The sequence below is a fragment of the Natator depressus genome, chromosome 1, assembly GCF_965152275.1.
Source record: "Natator depressus isolate rNatDep1 chromosome 1, rNatDep2.hap1, whole genome shotgun sequence".
NCBI lineage: Eukaryota > Metazoa > Chordata > Testudines > Cheloniidae > Natator > Natator depressus.
This window is the reverse complement of record NC_134234.1, coordinates 174,932,792-174,958,158: the sequence shown is the minus strand read 5'-3', so window position 1 is coordinate 174,958,158 and position 25,367 is coordinate 174,932,792. Positions and strand designations below refer to the sequence as shown.

The 25,367-nt window shown below is 39.0% G+C and overlaps 1 protein-coding gene and 1 long non-coding RNA gene across 11 annotated transcripts in view; one reads left to right on the top strand and one right to left on the bottom strand.

Annotated features, from left to right (window-relative positions):
- Positions 1 to 25,367, bottom strand: part of ROBO2 (roundabout guidance receptor 2) — a 1,509,143-nt gene that overhangs the window by 1,099,766 nt on the left and 384,010 nt on the right. The window lies entirely within an intron of this gene.
- On the top strand, positions 285 to 16,852 carry LOC141983882 (uncharacterized). Its single transcript, XR_012638556.1, has 3 exons — positions 285 to 414; positions 1,982 to 2,123; positions 16,592 to 16,852. It is a non-coding gene; the product is annotated as an uncharacterized LOC141983882 (long non-coding RNA).

Sequence of the window (25,367 nt, the reverse complement as noted above, 5' to 3'; positions counted from 1 at the left end):
TCCTGTTGACATAGTGCTGTCATCACTTTGGGGTTAGGTCAGTATAACTACGTTGTTCAGGGATGTGGATTTTTTCACACCCCTGAGCAATGTAGTTATACCAACATAAGTTTGTAGTGCAGACCAGGCAGGGCTAACCCAAACTCTGCTGAAGTGAAAGAAACAGCTCCCATTGACTTTAATAGCAACTTTGGATCATGCCATAAGAAAATCCGAGGGTCCTGTTATAGTGGAAGATGTTAATTATTGCTATCAGTTTGGACTTTGATCTAAAGACAATCACAGAGCTGATTAAAGCCAATGGGTATGTTAAGCACCTTCCTTTCATGCTAAATGGAGGGAGCAAGCCCATTTTACATGGTGATAGCTGGAAACAGTAGAAGGAACCTCCCCTGGCAATGGCCTGATGAGAAGGTAAGCATGTGGACTGGGTGCTTCCCTTATTACAAATGCAGAGGTCAGGGTTTCTTTGGCAAGCTGCTAGAGGTAGAAAGCCAGCTCAAAGTAAGAGAAATCGTCAAGAGCATAGCTCTAAGAAAGAAGAAGCAGAGACACAGAGCTCCTTGGGGCACAGAATTCACTGGAGAGACAGGCTTGGAAATTGTTGTGACCCTAAGAATCCCTCAGTGCCATCTGGCAAAGGGTTCACTTTTCCGTAACAGCAACTCCTATCAAGTCTAAAATTCACTACCCTTAACACACTGCTTTCATAGTACTTATCCAAAAAAGGTTGTGTGAGATGTCTAATGGAAGCTTATGTATTACTGATTCTCATAACCTTTTAGTGATGTAAGTACTGGTGATATTTAAGAAGTTGTATGTATTGAAGATATGTTGTAGAATCTAGGTCCCAGACAGATTGACAAATTGGTTTTGCCAGACAAAGGGATGTGGAATCACCTGCCTCAGTTCATATATAAATTAAACATTGTAAAGCCAACACCAAGGAGGCCCCACTTACGTGTGAAATTCAAGAGGAAAAAAAGGTCCAAGGGGATGTGAAACAAACAGGAGTTGGGAACTTGAAGACACCTTGGAGACAGCACCCTAGGCAGGAAACTACAGGGAGTCACCTAACTTTGGCGACAAAACAATTGACTTTGGGCATAAGAGGGAGGCACAAGGATACTTCTTTTATCCTGCACTTGAGGTGGTAACTGGCCAATGTGGTTATAGCCAGGAAAACAGGATCTCAACCATCCTCCCTTGAAATACTGCAAGAAAACACTTAGGTGAGAAATTGCTTTAGATAAGGTTAGCCTGTTAAAGTAAAGGCTTAGTTTAGTAGAATGCATCCGATGAAGTGAGCTGTAGCTCACGAAAGCTTATGCTCAAATAAATTGGTTAGTCTCTAAGGTGCCACAAGTACTCCTTTTCTTTTTGCGGATACAGACTAACACGGCTGCTACTCTGAAATCTAGTAGAAGCGTGTTACACATTTTCTTTTATTTCTAACCTGTTCTCATTATCCTTGCTATCTCTTACATTTTTACCTTTGTTAATAAACTTACATTTGTTTTCACTACAAATAGATTACAGAGTAGTGTTATTATTTTGGAGCTGATACTCAGTTGAATCAAACAAGCTGGGAGTAGCGAAGCTGGTAATTACTGTGAGTGTCCTGTGACAGGGACTGAACACTACAGGGGGATGCTTTTGACACATTCAGGGATTGGGGTACCTCAACTATTTACCTGAAAGGCAAAGTAGAACTGGCAGAGTCTTGAGGAAAATTCTTGAACGGCTCAAGGGCTGGCAGCGCAAGGGAGCTGACACCCAGCTACCACAAGAAAGGCTCCCTCTCACTGAAGGAGGGGCGTAACACGGTGACTCCAAGAAAGTGTTTCAATCATGAGCAAGGAAATTTCCTGCTGTTGTTTCTACTTTGTTCAGGGAAACAGGATTTTGTGTACATTGTAAATATGCAAAGGTGCACTAAAGAATATATCTGACTCGTATCATCCATTTATCATCCTAACAGGAACAACCTGGAAAGGCCCAGAATATTGGCTCACCACTCGAACCAACTTGGCAAGAGTATGCTACCAAAAAAATTGAGACAGACAACAGTTATGTGCTTACTTGTACTGCATGAAATCCCATTGGAGCTAATGAGGCTGTAGGTATGTATGTACTTCAACACAGAATTTTGTCCATTGACTGAAAGGAAAATTTCATACTAAAAGTAGAAATGGTTTTAAAGTGTTAGGGATAGTGAATGTCACAAAAGGGAATTAAAAGCCAGTGAAAATGTGTCAAGCTATTTTAGAGGTAAAGGGGAGAGGAAAGTGTATGTCCATGAGCAACATCATAAGCAGGGTAGGGGAAAAACATCACAGCAGTTACTGATGGAAAGGCCTAGGACATCAATTCATCCATCTTTCAGGAGCCAGTTCAGTACTCTTCCTGAGAATATATATTCTAGTGCTTTATGCATTCCACTGTTAATCAGAGATATCTTTTTAAACCAGTATCCTAGATCCAAATCCTCCCCATTTTGAGCATTTGAAGTCTAGATCCAAATTTGGGGTTTGGACACTTCTCTAATTTTAAATTATTCAAGCAATGGGGTTTACACCCTGTCCTCTGGGCAACGGCTCCACAGTCTACTGGAACTCACTGTTAGAAAAAGTTTCCTATGTTCAGACTCTATTCTCCTTTGCTCAATTTTATCCCATCACTCTTTGTCAGAATTTTTTATAGCACTCTAAACAATTTTTCTCCCTCCTTGTTCTGTACTCCTTTCAAATATTTGTACACAGTTATCATTCTCCCACCGAGCAGTAGTTTGTGAATTGTTTCTTTCTAGGTGTCAAGGACAGTTGTAATGCAATTTGTACAGTGTGTGTTTGTGTGTGTGACAGGCCATAGTAAAATAATGCATGTAAGGTCGTAAGAGATGAAAACAAGAAGGTCAGAGAAAGACACTCCAGGGAGTAATGTAGCTTTCATACTCACTGTGAAAAACAAAACATTTAGATAAATTGCCAGTAATGCTACACACTATTTGGAAGTTTTGAAAGCGCAGCAAAATACAGAAGAAAATCCTGTCAACATTTTACACAAGGACATTTTCAAGCAAAGACACCTCAAGTTAGACATATAAATACATAAAGAGGCACCTCAGTAAGCAGTCAGTTTTGCAGAGATCCGGAGCACTCTTAGCTCCGGTTGGCATAATGCTGATTTACTGAGGAGATGGCTCTCTTTTATCGCAAGTTATTCTGCATATGGAACTAGAGGAAAAAAATAGATTAAGGGTTATTTTCCAAAACCAAGCCTACCTTTTAAGGAGCACAACAAGAACCCAAAAATTATACCCATATTTTTTTGACCCACTATTACTAGTTAGATAGGTAACTACCTGATATGGGACCAATTTGTACTCAAAAGTAATTTGCAAGCATAACAAAATTTGGGGCAGTTGTGTGGGTAAAACATGTGCCCCCTTAAAGGTGAAATGCACTGAGGCCTGATTGAAAATTTGGCTTAGTTATTTAAAAGCACCACTTCTTTCTACAAAAATGGGCCTGTGAGCGAGCACGTTAAACTTTGCATTAAACATTCCACCCTTGGCTTCTTTTCATCAAGAATAAAAAAGAAAAGTTTGAAGTTAGCCCCAAAATTGGCACTTGGAACTGACACCATAATGGTCTCAAACCATCTAAAAACATTTTTATTAGTAAGAAAAAGAAAAAAAATCCCAGAACACTGATTTTTAAACATAACAAAAGTTCTATATGTTATTCTAAAACACTGTTTGTTTATTAGGGGACTAATTCAAACCCCACTGAAGTAACAGAAGGGCTGCCATTGACTTTAGTGGACACTGCATCAGGTTCCTATTATTTTTACTGTTTTTTTTCTTTCCTGGAAGACACCAAAATATATTCCCGAGAAATCCTCTAATTGATACACTTTTTATTGAAGTGAAAATATTTGTCCTCCCTTCTATTGAAGGGGACTACAGAATAAACTCTTAGAGTAACTGTTAATAGATTGGTTGTGATTTTAGTAGTATGTAGTGAAACCTTCAATTTAAAATCTCTTCCTCACTTTAATATATTCATTCATAAAATACAGAAGTTCTGCTCAGCATTACAGTATACTATGTAAAGTCCACTGCTAATAGAAATTAAAGAGGTCTAAACCAGTGGTGGGTAACCTGCGGCCTGTCAGGGTAATCCACTGTGGGAAGTGGCGTGGGCTGCAGGGATGTGCTGGCCGCCACTTCCCGCAGCTCCCCTTGGCTGGGAACAATGAACCGGGGCCTGTGGGCGGCCATGCAAATGTAAGCAAACTACCTGGCGGCCTGCCAGTGGATTACCCTGATGGGCTGCAGGTTGCCCACGACTGGTCTAGACCATGGGTGCCATTCAGAAGTAAACATTTACTGCAGTATAATACAAATACCTCACTACAGTACATACAGTCAAAATATAGTAAATAGTGCAGTAGAGTCAATACAGTCATGCAGGTTTGTTTGTTTTTTAAACAAAAAACATACTTCTCCAACTATTCTGTGCAGTAGACATCATTACAATGTTCACATTTACTATTTGAAATTAATTAGTATCAATGCAGCATTTTAGGCATTTCCTACACTTAATGGCATTTGCTGCCTGTGGTATGTACTATCCTATATATAGCATTATATATATATATATATATATATTTGCCAAACTCTGTTCTAACTTAATTGAATAGGGTGCAAGTCAACATCAAATTTGGTTCCATGAGTACAGCAAATGAAGTAAGATTCTATATGCTTTATATTAAAGGTGGACCCAAGACATAAAATTTGATCACACTTCAAATTAAGGTTCCTTTCAGAAATGGTTTACAAAGAATTAATAACTTATTAGTACATGTAATAAGCATGTTACAGACAGGAGTACTGTGTACTAGAGATGGTAATAAGCACATTGGTAGAAAGTGTTATTAATTATTATGTTAGTAATAAAGTAAACTTTTGACCTGTCATACTCTATAACAACTGATTAATAATTTATTAAAACATCTATCATTTATTAAACCGTTTAAAACTATACATAAATGGAACTTTAAGATAAAGTATGACCCAATATATATATATGGTTACCTATGCCATCATGTTCACAGAGATGGGATCTTGGCTTTTGGTTATATTTTAGAATTGTGGAAAAATATTTCTAGTGAATCCAAAAAGAAAAATGAAAATATCCAGCTTTTTAAATCTATAGTGATACTGCAAAAATGTAGGACTTGATTCACCAATGCAAGAGACCAGCTTCACCCTGGGGTAAATAAAGTTATTATGTTAGTCAACACATTGCTGAAGTTGATCATGGAATCTTTCCCTCTCTGGATGCTCATAAAAAATATTATAGATGTTTTTGTGTGTATATTCAGGTTTCATTCTGGGTTACTTGGGATTGGTCAATCTTCATTCCAGCATTCCAGGTTCCCTGACTGGCTAAGCTTATGTAAAAAGTTCAATCACTGGGGTCAATTAACGCCATTGTGACTGTTTCTCTGAAGGAAAAGCTGTAATTAAGTTGTTCTCTGCAAACTTGTTAGATGAACCTTTTACTATCTCTCACTCAAAAAAGTAATTATACGTCCTGAGAACTGATGATTATTTATTATTCATACACCTGGGAACAAATGTATTTTTCAGAGTCACTATGGCTTCCCATTGATTTTGATTATTTCCAGTCGTACAAGGGAAATATAGGCAACACAGGTTCTGATAAAGATCAAAGGCCATACACGTCTCAAGACTATTGCCTTGTATACTATCCCCATTTTGTAGATGCCAAACTAATTACATTTCTTCTATTTGACATTAGTTTACATTTTAGATTTCTTCATCACATTACAAAATCTCTCTCTGTCTCAGGGTAACTGGTCTCCAAGAATGCCTTTTATCATGCCTGTAACCTTATTGCAGAACTAATATCTATATCATTTGATTGAGACCGGAGTCATAGATAACACATTTAGGACACTATCTTGTTTACTCTTTCATAACCACATAGACAAGAAGTTTATTGCCTTGTTTATTCCTACCATGTATTCTGCTAGGGAACTGATGTTATTCTCCTTTGTTTGACATTATTTTCTATCTGTTATCATATTATACAGTTATCATATTATACAGATCATTGTGCCATGCTGGTCCCCATTCCTTCCCAGCCACAGCACTGTAACAGTGATGAAAGTGCTCTAATAGCCCTCATCTTGGAGAGCAATTGGTCCAACCGTGTAACTGTATCTGTCAGTGTTTGCTATACCATTTTCTGTGTTTTTAACTGTGTTCTTCTGATGCTCATTTATGGATCATTGTAGCCAGAGCATAGCTAGGGAAAAGGAGATGTGCACTTCCTGCAGGCCAGCGCCTGGAGGCATTGTGGCATTCAAAAGTACTCTTCCTCCACAGATGCTGCAGAGGCATGATAGATTAGCATTTGCAAAAGCCAGAACTTCCTCCAGTGGAGCTACCCAAATTGGATTGGGAGGAGACCTGGCTTTGCTGCCACCCAAGTACCCCGTCCCTGGGGATGACTTGTATAGCCAGTGGCTAACATTATTAAAAGTGCCTAAGCCACTGATGAGCCTCAGTCCTCCTGACTTTCAAAGTCAATGCAACTTAGGCGCCAAAGTGATTTTAGACACTTTTGAAAATGGATTTTAAACTCCTAAGTGACTCAGAAGCTTTTGAAAATATTACCCAGTAGAATGAATTACCCTAAATCCATTTGGTGCATCCATTTTACTTACGATTGCCCATTGTATGTGTAGGCTAGAGAAGAAGTCATCTCCCTCCGCCCTCTCCCGCAACTCCAGCACACCCACCCAGGGCAGCCATAAGGTAATTTGGCCCTTAGTGTTTTATTAAGTTACATTTTTGCATTATAGTACAGGATACACAGTACACATACGTCATATGCATTTTCAGACGTGTGTGTGTGTGTGCATGTCTATGTTAGTTGTATGCATACATATGGTGAAAATTCAGCAAGTGTGCTCAGGGAGTAGAGCCCGGCACTTTCCAAAATATGAATATAATGCATGTGCATATGTAACCCACACACCTGCACCTGGGTGTGGTGCTCTGTCTCATGTAGTGGCACCAAGACCACTTAGAGATTAATGAATCTGCTACAGCCTTAGCTAACAGCCAGGTGGCTTTTAGCTCATGCAGCAGAGGCTCATGCACTAAGCTCCAGAGGCCCCAGGTTCAATCTCACCTGCTGACGATCGGGGTCTGTCGATGTTACACATACATACACGCATCCATTCTGTATATATACAGACATTCGATATGATAATACCTAATGCATTATTATAATGCTTATATTTGGATAGCTGTGTTTTTACCATGAGGTCACTGCTGTATAATTGTTTATAAATCACAGCATAGTATCTATAGAGGTGACTAATTCTTGTTCATAATGGAGTTTAGAGAGCATTCAGTAAAGCTGCAATATGCAGAACTTACACATTTCTGGACTGAGAAATAAAAAAAACAAAAAACAAAACAAAACAATCAGACAGTATATTGTCACAAATCTGTTGAGGTGGAACTGGATAGGATGATATAACTGTCATGCACTAGGCATCATGTGACAGGTTATAGACAGTTGATAAAATGAATTTTTAAATAAAGGAGCAAACTGATTCTATTGTATCCTGCAATTAAAGCCATTAGGAAGAGGAAAAACCATTTTGATTTCCACCTTTATGATTCTGGAATGTCTCTCTTCATTGTGCTGATCAAGTATAATGTGTTATATATTTCATCATGACAAAATATAATTGATGTCATGAGTAGTTTTAAATTATTGCTTGTATAATGTATCCTTTTAGCAGAGCTGTATTTATTATTGTAAAACTTCTGAAACTTGTTCCAAATTACCGTGAAATGCATCAAGTAGAAAAGAAAAAAAAGATTTATCAATGACAAGTCCAGTCATTTGAAAGACTTTAACTTTCAAGTCAGTTTCACAATACTGTCAGCTTCTTCCTCCTCCTCCTTTCTTTTAGGCAGTATTAAAAGTAAAATACAAAAAAAATCCCTGTACGTTATTGAACTTAGAAGATAAAAGCAACAATAAAGCAGCATGTTTTATGTAAAGGCATTTAAAACTTTAGTTCAAAAATTGAGCACACTGTTACACCAACTAGAATTTTATTTGTTCCCATCTATGGGCATGCCTTAACAATAATACTTTATGATTCAAGATTAGCAACTGGATCATCTACAGCACAGAAGCATTACTTGCATTTGCATACACAAGATGAAATGCTATAAATTCCTGTAATGATGCATATTCTACATCATTTTTATTCACTCTTTCATCCATCTGTCACTTTCAATGAACCATAAATTTAGTAGCATGTTTGCAGATAATAATTTTCTTCCATTGACTAAGATATCAGAAGCCTGTTTGATGGTTGTATCACTTGCTCAACCCCTCAGGAACAGAAGGTACAGCACATAAATATGTGTGATGTCCTGTAATATATCCAAATAGAATACCCAGTCAACATATTTGCCCAGTTCCTTGATCTCTTTTAGAAAGACACTACTTCATCTACAGATTGATTACTCTGGAGAGCAGTGAAAAACAAACAAAATGGGTATAGGGTTGTTTTGAAATAGAAAAGAAGTATTTTTTCAAAGTAGTTTGGACCAAAGCCTAACACTGCAAGTGCAATTGAGGGAGTGTGTTAAAAGTATTACTCCCAATGAAACTGTAATGGTAAAATCCCCAACAAGGGTTGCATTTATAAGTATACTGGCAATTTTAGACATGAATACTTGCTTATTACCTAGAGTGTGCGAGGCTTTGTGGGTTAATAACTAAGTCTACAATGGTGGGAGGGGGGCCAGGAATCGATCTCAGTTACGCAACTGCAGCTATGTGAATAACGTACCTGAAGTGTTGGTACTTAGATCGACTCACCGTGGTGTCTTCACCGTGGTGAGTTGACTGTTGCTGCTCCCCATCGATTCCGCCTGCGCCTCTTGTGGCGGTGGAGTACAGGAGTTGACAGGAGAGCGCTCAGGGATCGATTTATCATGTCTAGACTAGATCCCCCTCCCCACACTGCATTGATTGCTGCCCGCCAATCCGACGGGTAGTGTAGACATACCCTAAGATGCTTCAGGCCCATTGCTTTGAATTTGCCTGATGCAATACTAGCTAGTTTTCTGTTGGATATTGATATTATTATAATCCTAGCCTTTATCATCAGTGGATCTCAAAGGACTTTACAAAGGAGGTCAGTCTCATTATCTTCATTCTACAGATAGGGAAACCAAGGCAGAGAAAGATTAAATGACTTGCCCAAGGTTCCCAACAACCCAGTCCAGTGGCCTATCCACCAGACAGCATGGCCTCCCATTGCAAATAAAATATAATAAGATAGCAAATAAAAATCTGGTTAGCCATCTCATGATCTGCATAACCAAGTGGGAACCTTTGATGAACCATTTAGAAACCCTTCTGTGTGCTATACTAACCAAAGATCCAAGAAGTTGCTGACCAAGAGATCAACTGACTCTTTGATAAAGCAAGAAATCATTTAGTCCAGCGGTAGACCAAGGACACTGAACGTAATAAAAGAAAATTGGAAAACCATTCCTCTGTTAATATTATGGCTTGCTAGTTCCTGTATTCAAACTGCTCATGCTGGTACTCTGCCACACACACAGGCAGAGCTGTGTGAATAATCTCAGAAAATCATCTTGAAATATTAGCTTAAGTAATTAAAAATATGGGTTTGTTTGGCTTTACATCTCTTTTTTGTTTGTTCTTCTCAGGTGAGTGAAGTTAATGTCAGGACTGTTTGCCTAAACAGCAAAATTTTAAGCAAATATTAGAGAATAATAGCAGAAAAGAAATTAATTTTAAACAAGACTATCTGCCCCTGAAATATTGCTAGTGACAAGTGTAAGCACAACCATTAGTGATCCATTCTATTTATGGAGTGAGGCAGAGTAGAAGATGCTTGTAAACTGAAGAGATACCCCAATTCAGAACCAAAGGAGAAAATGTCATGGTTCTAAATTTGCCTTAAAGTCATTTAGAGTAAACCAGAAAATTTGAAAATCTATTGTATAGCTGATTTAAATATATCTCACCTTTCAAACATTAGCTACCACATTACTATTAGCCTTCCCATAGTACTGTGACAACAGATGACTGGGAGTAACAGATTATTGTGAGTAACTGTAGGCCTCCAGGGTTTTATTGCCATCCCTTGACTCTTTAAGCCCTGATTAAGCAAAGCACATAAGGACATGCTTAAATTTAATCATATAAGTAGTTTCAGACAGTGAAGACAACATTTGGAGAGTATTCGGGCTTCTGGATAAAGGTTGCTTTATAATCTCAATAAGCTACCCTCTTGGTTCATCTTAATTTAATTTTCTTCTTTTCCTTTCCATGCTCCTCTATTATCTTCTAATCTAGGTGTCTCCTATCTTATTTATAATCTTTTCTGCCATATTTTAACCCATAATTCTAATGAATTACCAATTAAGGCATCAAATGTGTAATTAAATACACGAGCACACCAGCTTTACTGAGTGAGAGAACGTTGGCCTGGACATTGCGGTTATTCTCCCATCTCTTTTCAAATAACCTCTTTGGCTTTTTAACTTTCTTGTCTCTCTGACCAACAGAAGTTGGTCCAATAAAAGATATTACCTCACCCACCTTGTCTCTTTAAATTTCTCCTAGGCAGTCCATGATCTTAAATATGATCTTAAATAGATTCTAGTTTAATGTCTCATCATTTCCATAGTGTTGCAATTGCATATGAATATAATTTCTGATTGGGGACCCAAACCACCTTGGTCAGCGTAGTAACAACTAAGCCACAAACATGACTGAATGAGTCATTGAAAGACTTTTACTTTTATAAAGGTAGCACTTACAATAGACCATAAACTTAACTCCAGTAATAAAAAGTGTATATATTCCATATACAAATACCACAATATTCCTGGTTACATTGTCAGCTGTATGGTAGATCCATTGTGAAATTTTATAATGAGAACTTTATCATCTTGTTTCTAAGGGAAACTAAGAACTATCTAACCTAAACAAGTTTCTCAGATTTTTTCATGGTGTGGGTTCACATCTTAACAGATTGCCTTATTGACCCACCTACTCTCCCCCATTCACAATCACTTGGACCTCCTCCCCTCCCATTGGTGATTGAATAGGATTTTAATGATAACCACAGCAATTGTGTACTGGAAAAAGTTATATTAGAGAAGCATTTTATGCATTTGAGCTTTGTTTATTTTGATTTACCAGCTGAAAATAACCAGCTGACACCAACAGCTCTTCATGGACCACCCAGAGCTTCATAGAACACAGTTTGAAACCACTGACATTAATTGCTGATCCTGTTTCTTTCATATCTCTGAAAACAGATGAGGGCATATTGGCCACTGCAGTTATGTCAACGCTAAATTTTAACAACTGTATGTAAGAGAGAACAAGGAGAAGATTGTGTGGGATATGGATGATTAAAAAGAAATAATATCTGACATGAAATATATGATATATAATTTATGAGATTAATTGATCCAAGGTATTTTCGCTTGGATACTTAGAGCAAATTGTTAACAGAATAGGAATTTTTTAGTGGTAAAACACTTACATTTTAATCTGTGCTCATTTATTGAATATAAAACTATTTAATAGCATTAAGTCATAGCAAAGTATATTTAAGTGGTCAATTACTATAATAATCAGATGCAGTCTGAGTGTCTTCAGCTACCCAACTGACCAATAAAACACAACCTGGCATGTCTTAATGCCATTATAATATGGATCTTCAATTTATTTTTTGTTAACAAATCTTTTACAATATATTTTTCAAAACATGCATATTTTACCATGAAAAAAATCCCTAATTATTATTGTATAAATATTTATAAAACTTTATAAGACAAGTTCCTGGGCTCCAAGGAGCTTATAGTCTAAGTAAGTATAGTCCAGTAATGTGAATCACACCGGCTCAGCAATCCACCCACACATTATACATGGCAGCATCAGGGCCTAATATATGCATATCACATACAGAGTAAAGACAATATCAACACAGAATTAGGCACTTAAATCCATTGTTTGGCACCTGATTGTCATAGGTATTATGTACTCGCAGCTCCCACTAAATTTGCAACATCAATGATTTTTTGTGTGTGCCTGAGACAGGACTAATTAAACACTGAACAAGGACCTCAGGATTTGGCCCACACAATAACCCAAATTACCAACCAGCCTACAGTTAGCTGCCAAAACTTTTCCAGACACCCAGCTTGATTTGACCATCCTCCCACTTTCTACACTTAACCCTCCACAGTCCTCCTAAACCCCTTCTCACAGCAACAAGTTCTTCAGCATAAATCATTCTGCACACTTAGTGATGGGTGCCCAAAATTCAAATCTCCGTCATTGCCAATCCCTCTTTCACCCACTCCTTTCCCGATCAAACAAAAAACAACCCAAAATCCTACTCACTTGAGGCCTTTCATATAATTATGAAACTGCTGCTGGAATCTTATACTGGGTCAACATTGTTCAGACCTACAGCTTGTTGGAGTATGTGTCCCCCTCCCCTGCCCCTGGTAGAAAATTTAAATGAAAATGGGGAAAATCTTTTTATTGGAATTTTCAGCAGAAATTTTCAGTTTGTAAAAAACAAACAAACAAAAAACGAATGAAAACCGAAAAAGAAAAAAATGTTTTCCAGTGTTTGGCTTTAAAATTTTTGCTTTTCAGTTTTCTTTTAAAAAAATTAATAAAATAAAATAAAATCAATTGAGAAAAGCAGGGTGCTTTCCACCAAAAATGCTTGGTTAACTGAAAATCCAAATTTCGATAAAAAAAGGTAAACTGAAAAATAAACATGTTAATTTCAATGTGCTTTGGATCAGACCTTCCAAACTTTAAAACAAAACAAAAAAAATCACCAATTTTTGGCGTGTGAAAAGCACCTCAAAATGCTAAACTAAAGATTATTTACATCCTAGTGGATAAGTATAATGATAACTAACAGGTTTCAGAGTAACAGCCGTGTTAGTCTGTATTCGCAAAAAGAAAAGGAGTACTTGTGGCACCTTAGAGACTAACCAATTTATTTGAGCATAAGCTTTCGTGACCTACAGCTCACTTCATCGGATGCACTTCATCCGATGTCATTCAGTGACCAAACTGAAAAATCAATTATTCTCTCAGTTCTGCTCATATGGTCAATTTCACCTATTCAAAGTATGTAAAATACTACTGAATCAGAAAGCTACATATGGAAATGACCACACAGGTTGTGAAGCAGTGGAGAATCACGCCCATGCTCTGTTAATGATTTGGGATCATAAACTTCTAAGAAAAAAAATTCTAACAAAAACTATTCTGTTTACATTATCTGAGCACAAATCCAAGGAGTTGTCCAGTATTATTTGCCTTTTTATATACTCCTGAGTGTACTGTACTTTAACCAAAATCCTGGGAAAGTTTTCACTGCAGTTGACAGTTTTCAGATTAAATAGTGGAAGAATTAAGACTCAAAATAAATGGTCAGTCTAGATTTAACAAAGTAAAGAGATTTAAAGAGTTCTCAGTGCATTTATAATTCATTGGGATTTGCCATTTCCAGCACTTCACTTTTGAAGCTCTCACCAGCTTTAAAGAACCAGCCAAATCAAAAACCTGTTTCTTAAAAAAAAAAAAAAAAAAAAAAAGAGTGGTGATTCCACATTTGTTAGCTAAAGAAATCATGTTATAGCTACACCATCTTATAGATCTGATCATTATAACAGCCTCACATAGGGGGATTTTTCTAATATGAAGGACTTCACTGAAGTATGGGAGAGATTCTCTTGCTTGTCCAGCCCCTGTATACTGCTGCAGCATTGTAAAACGACCAGAATTCTCCTGGCACAGACACTGTAGCGGCCTTACAATGGACCCCTTACAAGCTCAGGCATAGGGGAAACATGGAGGGGGGGGGAAATCCAGGGGTTGGAAGGACATATCAGCAATGGGCTGTAGTGAGGTCACAGCACATAGCACTGAGAAGATTCTGGAACAGTTTGCTGTAACTTAGACAGCCCTCCAAGACTGGTTAAATTGCACCAGGGGTCACACTGATCTTATAGCAGTGGTGGGCAACATGCGGCCCGCAGGCCAGCACATCCTTGCGGCCTTCTCCACTTCCCGCACATCCCACTGGAGGGGAATGGCGAACCGCGGCCACTGGGAGCTGCAGGCGGCCGTGCAAATGTAAACACTGTCTGGCGGCCGCCAGAGGATTACCTTGACGGGCCGCAGATTGCCCACCACTGTCTTACAGCAACCTAAGCCTCCATCTCCTCCTGGGCTGCACAGACTCCAAGAGGCACAGCACACAATTACACCTTGTAATATACTGTACCATACAACTGAATAACCTAGATTTTCCCCACATCCTAAAAACCGTTTTCTGATAGACAAGAGCTAACTATTTACAACATGGGTCCATAACCAAATCAATGGAGCTATTCTGATTGGTATCAACAGAGGATCAGTTCCGTGGTGCCTTTTAGTACATTGCACTGAGGTGTTAATCCCGCACAGCGCAGGTTTGTAGTGCTGCACATACAAGCTCAAGGTAAAAAGCAAGGAGCAGGAAAGAGAGCTTAGTGGAACTCCATTCTGCATTTATGAGTACTATGATGCAGCCACCAAATCACTCCTGTCTAATAGCAGGGGTTAGGCTTAACAAGGGAATGTGTAGTTAAGTGTTTTGTTAGTCTTATACATACCTTGTATATACATAAGTCTGTGTCTCAGTTGCACGCAATCTCTGCTCATGCTCCAACTCTTTCTTATATACCCCAGACACCTGTGAGTTAGGGAGTGATAATGCAAAGTGTTTGCAACTTTATTCCACTCTGTGTGGAGAACCATGCCTTGCACTTAACCCTACTTGCACGGGCCCACACATACTTGCAATGGAGGGAACAACTTGTGTACCCTGCTGTACACCACGGAAGTACATGAAAGGCAGGGGTTAGGTCAAATTCACCCTTGCTGGAACCAGTTTAAAACTCGAAAAAGAACCAAGAAATTTCAGCCTTTAGGTGGCAAAACTGACATGCAGCAGCTCCTTACATGTGGAGCCAGGAGGGAGATAGATAAGATTAGATAGAAAATACATATATCCAGCTAGCTATATAGTTCTAGTACACCATGGTATCTAGGCACATTTTAGCACACATTCCCAAGCCAAATGTTAGCATTCAAGCACATTGCATAAATTTGAAACAGTATCTGGATGATTTAGTTCCAGATATAATCCTACTCTCAATATTTCATGCTCTTAAAAGGATGTGAATAATTTACACCTATGTTAAGGCCTCTTCATTTCTCGGGAAGTACAAGGGGCTTTAGTGTAAAATGAGAATCAGGCTCAAAGTGTTTATAATAATCTATTTAGCATCATATTTTGAAACCACATAATTCTATAATGAACAAAAGTTTCCTGCTATCTGCTTTGAACCCTACATGTGAAGGATGGAAATTGTTTATCAAAAATAAAACAACCACTGCCTTTCATGACAAATAGCATGTTACAGCTGAAAAGCAGGTGTGTGAAATGCCTTTTAGTTTACTGACATGCATATCCAATACCATATGCCATAGAATGCTACAAAGCATAGTGTTCTTTCAAAACTTTAGCTCCCTCTGACAGTAGACATGACTTGACAAATGGCCTGGCAGAAGAATTACATGACACTTTTGTGATGGGTGTCATTTCCAGAAAATCTTTTTTTTGGGGGGGATGCTCCATTATGGAACATGAAATATAGGTACAAATCATAAAATTTAGATACAGATTTTGAATACCTCTAAGCTTTCATCTGGGCTTTGGATCATTATAATTATTTGGTTTGGTCCATACTGTTAGTTTGCCTTTTGCAAAATTAGGATCCAAATCCCAGTTAGAGTTCTGAACTGCTCCTAAAGGTTATTGAATTCTAAGTCAGGCTCAATTCTAATCCTTTTGGATTATGTTTTATGACCTTGATGTTTCAGCATGCTGGGCCTGGTCCTCAGTTGCTCTGTCCCCACTCTTTGGGCAGGGATGCCTGGCTTTAAGCAGCTTTCGTGCTCTCTTCATTCTGGAGCCATGTTGGGGCCCTGACCAGTCCATAATGTAAATATGGTCTTCTTTCCAGAATCCTTTATGGGAAGTGAGGAATTGCTGTATTGCAGTGTACCATAGCCACCCCCCCATATGCTTCTGATCCTTCCCCCCACCTACACTAGAGGTTGTGGATAGAACCTTTACACAACCTCTGCACAAGCTGTACGGGGACACTTTGGCAAACCAGTAAAGTGCCTGAAACCACTATGGCTTATTGCTAAAAGCAGCCAAGTCAGCAGGCTGTAAATTAGCCAAGTCAGCAGGCTTAGCTTAACCAAGGCAGGAGCCGGGGGGGGAGGGGGGGAGGCGGGGGCGGGGCGCAGCAAGGGGTTGGGTGCCACAGAAAGGGCAGCTTGACCCCGCATCCTTCCTGATAAGAATTGTGTTGACCTTGCAGATACTTGCATCTTAGAAGAGCAGGATGTGCCCCAGGAATGTGTACTGGAGCCTCAAGGCTGCAAACTCTGGAAAAACCCACACCTGATTAATTGATAATCAGAAGGAGCCTCTTGCTTGCCCATTGGAACTGCTTGCTTAACAAGTTTTTTTTAAGGGACATGTCATTCTATTACTAATGTATAAATAAGGGGGAAAAGTTTGAGGTGGTGGGACTCTTCAGGACTGGACTCTCCCTCTGGATGCATCTTGTGTTTCCCACTGGCAGACGGGCTGCCTCTGTGCCACTCGAGAGCCATGCTCAGCTTTGGTAATTATCAACGGTTGGGGGTGTTTTACTAACCTGTTGCAGACATGTGTATAAGTGCTTGAGACTAAGTAAAATTTAGCTTTAAGTGAAAGCACTCTTGTGTTGTCCTGTTTGTGCCAGCCATCCCTTGGTCGGACGGCCGTGTCTCCCCTGATTTATTTCCTGACACCACCTCACACAGTAAAAGTTACCAAGAGCTTTGGGTTGAAAGAACCCCAGGTAGCAAAGCCAGTGCACCACCTCTGCACCCTGATCAAGAGGCAATTTCCAACCGCTTCATGCAGCCAGTGTGTCATAAAGGGGTCTTACGGTAATAGTGAAAAAGGTCCACTATAATCGTCCTTTAGATAATGTTGGCCTAGATTAGGATCATATTATGTGTAAAGTCAAGGTTACACTGGAAGCATAATTACATGACTTTGTATGCCCCAGAAATCAGATAATTCATGACTCAACCATTTTGTAAGAGAACTCAGTGCTGAAAGTACAAAGCACTGGCCAGAGAGATTTTTAATACAATATGGTGAGGTGCTATGCAACTTTCCCCAGTATATTTCATTTATTGTCTATTAATTTTATACATTTTTGAGCAGAGATTAAAATATAAACCAAAATGTGTCATGGTTTTAAGAAGCCAATAAATATCACCAAGAAACTAGAGAACAATAATCCAATGTGCTCCATTCTGCCCTGACATGCTGCTTCCCAACCTGTGGAAACACAACCTCACAGAACTGGAGCAGAGGAGCTTCTGTAGAGTTAGGGGAAACTGGCCATGGAACTGTAGGTTAAGTCTAACTTCCATGGCCCCAGGTTTGCACATTTCTGCTGCAAAGATCATGGGGCTTACTAAAACAAATAATACCTTATGGTATAACTCTAGAACTCACAAAAAGAAATCATTACCTCAGTGTAGCAAATGGTACTGTTATGCAGTATTTATGCAGTTTCCTGATGCACAAAATTTCTTGAAATTATTAACTGCACAAACAGATCTATGATGCTTGTACATTTATACAAGGTTGCAAGGGAAGCAATATTTTATGGGTATGTATAATATTAACAAATTGATTCTATCTACCCATTCTTATTGGGTTTTTTCTTTAGAAAATTAAAAGAAAATAGACTGTGCCTTAAATAGCCCAAGACCATTGTGCAACAGATGGAAGACACAGCTGGATGACAGATGTGTGATGGAACAGCTTATGCATACACACCACAAAATGCCATTCCAGGAGTACGCCACAAACAGTATTAGCACCTCAGCAGTGGTAATTGTGTGAATAATGCCTGTAGAAATTCCACTTGCTGCATATGGGATAGGTAAATTGCATGAGGAGGGGGTGGGGACATCCTCTCATAACAAGGCATGGGGTTATTATGCAAATACTACATTCATTTCAAGTTCGCTGTACCACACAAACACCGATGACAACAGGATTTTAGGAGCACTGTAATATTTCATGACTGTTTGTGTGGGCGACTGTGAAGTAGAAGAGGTGGGCATTTAACTTTTTGCCTTTACTACAGTTGTCTTTTTACCTGTACTCCCTATTTTTGTTTCTCTCTCACACTTCAATAAGATATGTTTTGTTGAGCCAATTCTCTAATGATTATTTTGACTGTATAAAGTCTGTTGAATCTAGCCTACTCTGAATTTAAAAGAGAAGGTAAGGCTGACTTGAGCAAGGTGTATTTGTGTCAAGTACATTAGACACACTATTAGATCAATTTATATACTCCATCCTTTGTGATCATTTCTGCTGATTGCAGTTATATTCCCCAATCTGGCCAACATTTTCCAAAGTGGTCATTGATTTTGGGCTATCTCAGTTTTTGGGAGCCCATCTGAGACACTCAAAATCAGCTACTTTGGAAAATTATGGACTAAATATATAAGGAATCTGTCAAAAGAGAAGAATCTTTTAAGCACATCCATTCCATTGGCTCTCAACATCTCTTTTTGTTTTTTTTGTCTATAAAGCTTATGTACACTGTTGTTCTTGGAAATTGCAGAGGAAAACACTTTTTTTCTGCTTGTTCACTTTGCTCACTATGAACAGTAACAGTGAGATGATTCTTTGGCATGCATGCATATTAAACCTAACTACATTATTTTATTTTGAAGAATGTGGGTGGGTATAATCTTTAGTTACCTCTCATCCCTCTCTGTACTCCAGCTGTACAAATGAAGCCCAGCTGGGTGTGCTGAACCAGAGAGGGTAACTTCAATAAAAAGATTATGTACTTTGATCAAAGTCATGAAGGAATCGGTGCTAGAGCAGGGATGAAAATGATAGAATACTTGATTCTCAATCCCTTGCTTAATCCACTGTGACTACACCCTGCTCCAATTACCAATATTAAAACTGCTCCTCCTAGTGGTCAGGAATCACAGAGCATGAACAGCAGAGGAGAGGTCACAGCTGCAGGTAGTCAGCTGGTGTGGAGCTTGCAGTGGACCTACTGCTTGCAGCAGTAGCTGGAATGGTATTTCCCCTCAGCTACAAGCTGATTTGGAGGTCTTCCAATCAAATGAGATCAAAGGTTCCTTGGCCATGGCTTTCATGGACCCAAAGGACATCCCTGGATGATATTATGAATAACCTGTGATCTGTATGAAAAATTGAACAGGCTTTGAATCCAAATGTTCAGTTTCCACTGATTTATGTTACCAAAAAAAATGGTTAGACAGTTATATTTTTAAAAATGGAGATTGAGATTCCCTCTTACATTTCTAGGTCCCTTCAAACTGCAGAAACCCATGGTCACAGCCGTCACAGGCCCCAAAGTCCCTCTCCGCTTATGTCATTAAAAAAAAAAAAAAAATGTAGGTTTTGTTGCTATATATAGTATGTTCAAAAAACAATGCTTCCATAAGGTAAATACAGTCAAGTGATATTTAGCCATGAATGGTCCTTATTATTTACAGAATTTCTTTCATGATAACTTGTGATGGATTATCTTTGTTTTCATCATCCCATTAGTAAAAAGTGACACCTTTTTAGATCTAATTAGACCACTTTCATAAAGACCATTAATAATTCAATAACCCCATTATCTATTTTCTTCCCTGTCAGAGCTTTTCAATCAGAGCTTATGCAGCAGGTTGCATTCACTCTGAAAATCCATTAGCCTCCTCTCTCACTCATGCTCTTTTTCAAGGGACGCAAGTGGATAGACACATGATTTTATTTATTCATTTGTTACTCCTTTCCTCTTAGGATAGAGCTAAAATTTTGTGGCGGGGGTGTGTGTGTGTGCCTTTGATGCATGTAATAATCTTCACTGTCATCTTCTCACAGCTTTATCTGTCATCTTATTTTTTACACACAGAACTCTGACAGCACTGATCACCTGAATCTGTTAAACAATTTTTTCATGAGGCTGACACACTGCCCCAGTGCTTGCATCTATCAACATCTCCCTGATTTATTGGCTTAATAACAGGAAATCATTTGGTAGCTCAGCTCTATTTTGCCTCAGTGCTGACCTGTGACCTTAATTTGATGCCTTTCAAGGTTCTTTGTTCTCTCATATTATAACAGGTAGCTTGCTTACCAGCTGAAACAGTTTTACAAACTTACATAAATATTTAACTGAGAGCTAGCAATATAAATTTTATAAGAGTTTCCTTTGGAAGTATATAAATAACTCAGATTAAACAGAACTGTATAAGTCAACAGCAACCCACAACCTGGGTTTAGGTACCCTTCAGACGCTTCATGCCACACCCCCAGACCCCATTTAAAAATGTTGACAGTTACAATAGTTATGTAGTATTGAAAACTCCTTCTCTCTGTGTTACTCTTTAACCCCCTCCCCCCCCCAAAAAAAACCTCCCAACCCTCAGTATGTACCTATATGCGGAAGAACCTATCATGTAAATGCTTCAGGCCACCACAGACCTTCTGTAACAATTTGGTAACTAATTAATCCCCAGTCTGGGATCACTTGAGGGTTGGTTTCAAGGAATGGGGGAGCCACTAGAAAATCACTATTTTGAGAATGGAGGGTCTCTAGCACAGGAGGCTTGGATTCATATTCTACCTTGCCCTTCCTGATAAAAACTCTTTTTCTGGCCTGACTTCTGAACAGCTTCACCTCCCCCAGCTGTTTGTTCACATGCCCACATTCAGGCTTGAATGCAGCACACAGCAGCAGAAAAGCCTTAGGAGGAGAGCTACCGGCATGGAGCCTAGGCTAGTCAATGGCTAGAGGCAGGCAGGAGGAGAAAGGGAGGCTTTCCTGCCATAAGAAGCTGGGGGAGAAATGTCTTCCCAGTGATCACATTATTACAGAGAGAAGGGAGGTAGGGGGATAACCAACAGCAGTAAATTTATGGAAGGGTCTTTTTTTGTTGTGGGGGGGAGAAAGAAGGTGAGGAACCCCAGAAGAGGCAAATCATCCTCACTAACCAGTGCAGAATGAGCGAAGTCCCCATTCAGATATATGCCTGTGCAGATCAGGTAGCAGACTAGAAGGCTAGAAAAACTGTGATATTCACTAAAAAATTAAACCAAGAAAATGTAAGAAAAAAATCACCTTTCACTCTAATATTAGACTAAAAACATGGAAAACCATTGAGAACAAATATTTGGGGAGGGGGTAGTTCTGTGTTAAAGCTAGTTTCTCTAATCACCACAATGCACAATTTCCTCTCTATGGATCTTAGAAAGACTCTGATTCCTAAAAATTAAAACAATCAAATCAATTCTTACAATGGATTGGGATTATACAGTTTTTATTTGAACAGAGATGTACCTTTTAGAAAGCCTACATACACTTTAAATTAAACATGCTTTATCCCGATAACAATAGCAGCCACTTTTGCTATAACGAATGGGGATATTACTAGTGCTTAAATTAATATTTAATTTAACTTATGAAAGAATGTGATGGAAATGACAGTACCTAGCCTGTGCAGTTTCACCAAGGCAAGCAATGATCCTTATTGAAGTGAATTAGTATTACAGCCAGCATATCTGAATATCATTTTTTCCACCACAGGCTAACACACAGGTTAGTTAGTGCATGAGTTTAGCATACATTTGTTAGTGTATTTGAGAAAATCAGACCAAAGGAAAAATCCTTTCCAACACTGGCATCTTTTAAAATTCCCTGCAAATGATATTTCTGTAAAATATGAGTATCAGGTCATCTGTCTGTTCTCAGTCAAATTAAAACACTTTATTTAATGTATGTCTTCTAGACAACAAAACTAAGTGAAAGTGTCTTGATTTGATTCTTTCCCTGTATGTCAATTATAGGCATAACATTTGAAGGTTAATAGTGTGTCAGTGATGTACCAAACCAATGAAACAATATCTTTCTAACAATGGACAATTTCCCTGTGAAATGGATTGGAAAGACTGTGATAGTATAAAGAAGACTATATTAAAATGATGGCCCTTCAATCTGATGAACAGTCGAAATGTTACTTGCTCAAAGACACCATTAAAATTAGAAACATCCATCTATATATTTTCTTGATAACTGCTGTATACCTCTGCACATGTGCTGAAGTATACATTATTCAGTATGCTTTTCATCTTAATTGCAGTTTGCTTATAGTATATGTTGACTAAGATAAGAATCACATAGAAGAGATAACATAAAACTTTGTACAATGGTATTACAAATGTTAAAGTACAACTTGCAAACAAACGAACAACTCAAATAATGTAGTTGTCCTATTAACTTGTTCTTCTGGAGAGAAAAAAAAATGCCACCAGAAAAGATAAACTATAATAGTTTATATGACGAAGGATTGCTACAAATTTCTTCTTCGTACTGAGATCCTAACCTCTGCTCAGGTTTGCTGCACTTAACAAACATTCTGTTCTGAAAAATCTTAGCGCTTATAACTAGTACACTTCGCCTCCCAAGATAAACTTTCAATTACCAAGAAGAACAAGCACTACTGACAGGTTTCAGAGTAACAGCCGTGTTAGTCTGTATTCGCAAAAAGAAAAGGAGTACTTGTGGCACCTTAGAGACTAACCAATTTATTTGAGCATAAGCTTTCATGAGCTACAGCTCACTTCATCGGATGCATACTGTGGAAAGTGTAGAAGATCTTTTTATATACACACAAAGCATGAAAAAATACCTCTTTTCATGCTTTGTGTGTATATAAAAAGATCTTCTACACTTTCCACAGTATGCATCCGATGAAGTGAGCTGTAGCTCACGAAAGCTTATGCTCAAATAAATTGGTTAGTCTCTAAGGTGCCACAAGCACTACTGAGGAGCTTTAAGACACTGTACAATTGTTTTGTGAACTGTGCTTGATTTCAAAGAGCCAAGTTCTTCTTTCATTTATTCCAGTACAACTCCATTGAAGTCACAGATGCTATGCTAATGTAACCAAGAGAAGAATTGGGCACCAAATCTGTTCATCTTCGAAGGCTTTTATATAGCACCCAAAATCACTATATCTGAGCAACACTATAGTAGCTCAACCTTTCCTTTAAAAAGCAAGTAGCTCAGACAATGCTTTCGTTCAGTCCTTGCCAGTCATTTGAGACAACCAGTATGCTGTACAAAAGTAGCAACAGAGGCATAAACTTATTCCTCCCCCATGCACTTCAGTGACACAAACTTCAGTGCCTACCATAGATTATTTATATGCTTATTAGTTTCCCTGCTGTAAAATATTTTTCATTTCAAAACATTAGAATAATCTTTACATATAAGTAATTTTAAAAATAGCATATGGGGTAAATGGGAAGACTTATAGACTTTAAGGCCAGAAGAGACCATCATGATCATCTAAGGCTGACTTCCTGCATTCTGCAGGCCACAGAACATCAACCATCTACTCTCATAATAGACCCATAAACCTCTGGAACACTAACCCTAGAACAGTGATGCCTATGCCCTGGAACACTATCTATGGCTTTGGGAAGGCTCCTTCCTATAACTCTAACCCTAGCATGAAATTTCCTACCTGTTACAAACCTAATCCAAAGAAACCTACATCTTACAACCCTATAACTAACCCGAGTTGGTCTACTACATACAAACCTACTACATACAATTCCTTCTTCGGGAATGTCTGTGTCCTACCACCCTAACTCCAGCCCAGGGATTCCTACCTCCTCCTGACTGTAGTCCGGCAGTATCAGCCTCCTAAAACACTAAATCTAATGTGGGGTCAACAGCCTCCTAGAATCCTAACACTAGCCAAGGAATTCCTACCTTCTGGAACCTTAACCATAGCCCTGGGTGGTCTGTCTGCTGGAACCCTAACTCAGAGAGTCCTACCTCCTGTAACCTTAATCACAGCCTAGGAAGGCCTACCTCCCATAACTCTAACCCTAGCCTAGGGACACGTACTTCCAAGAACCCTAACCTGGGGACAATTATCTCCTAGAACTATAACCCTAGATCAAGGAGTCTTACCTCCTAGAAAACTAACCCTTCCCCAGGAAGGCTTATCTGCTACATTGCTAACTTTAGCTCTGGGAGTCCTATCTCGAAAAACTGTGATCTCAGCATATGAACTAGAAAAGCCCTTTCCCTAACCCAAGCACTTCTACCTGCAGAAACCATAACCCTAGTCCTGGGATCCCTAACTGTTGCTCGGGGAAGAATAACGCCTAACCCTAGCTCAGGAAGACCTAGCTCCAAAAACTCTAATCCCAGTTTAGGGAGAATTATGCCCTGAAACCCTAACCCTAGACTGTGGAAGCCTATGCCATGGAACCCTAACTATTGGTCAGGAAAAGCTACCTACCATAAACCTAATTCTAGCTCGTGGAGACCTACCTCCTACAACCCTAGCCCGAAGTAGTCTATCTTTTACAACCATAACCCAGAGATACTGACCTCTTACATGCCTACTATTAGCCAGAGTTGGCGTACCACCTACAAAACTAACCTTAGTTCGGGGATCTGGACCTCTTAACAACCTTAACCCCAGCCTATAGATGCCTATTTCCTCCATCCCTAACCCTAGTTCAGCAACCACTAACCTGAGTTGGTCTATCACATTCAAACTTCACCCTACTTCACAAATATCTAACTTCTAAAACTGTAAACCCAGCCTAGGAATTTCTACCTTCTCCAATCCTGATCCTAGCCCGAGAATCTCAGCCTCCTACCACCCTAACCTTAATGAGGGGTCACCTACCTCCTTGAAACCTAACCACAGCTATGGGATGCCTACCTCCAAATAACCCCAACCCTAGCCTGGGGAGTCCTACCTCCAAAAACCCCTTACTCTCACCCAGGGAAAACTACCTCCAAAAACTCTCACACTAAGATGGGGAAATCTACCTCAGGGAACCCTAACTGTAGCCCAGTGAAACCTACCTCCTAAAACTCTAACCTGAGCTCAGTGAGTCTTACCTCCTAGAATCCTAACTCTTTCCCAGGAAGTCCTACATCCTATATCATTAACCTTAGCCCTGGCAGTCCTACCTCCTATAACCCTAGCCCCAGTATATGGAGCCCTACTTGT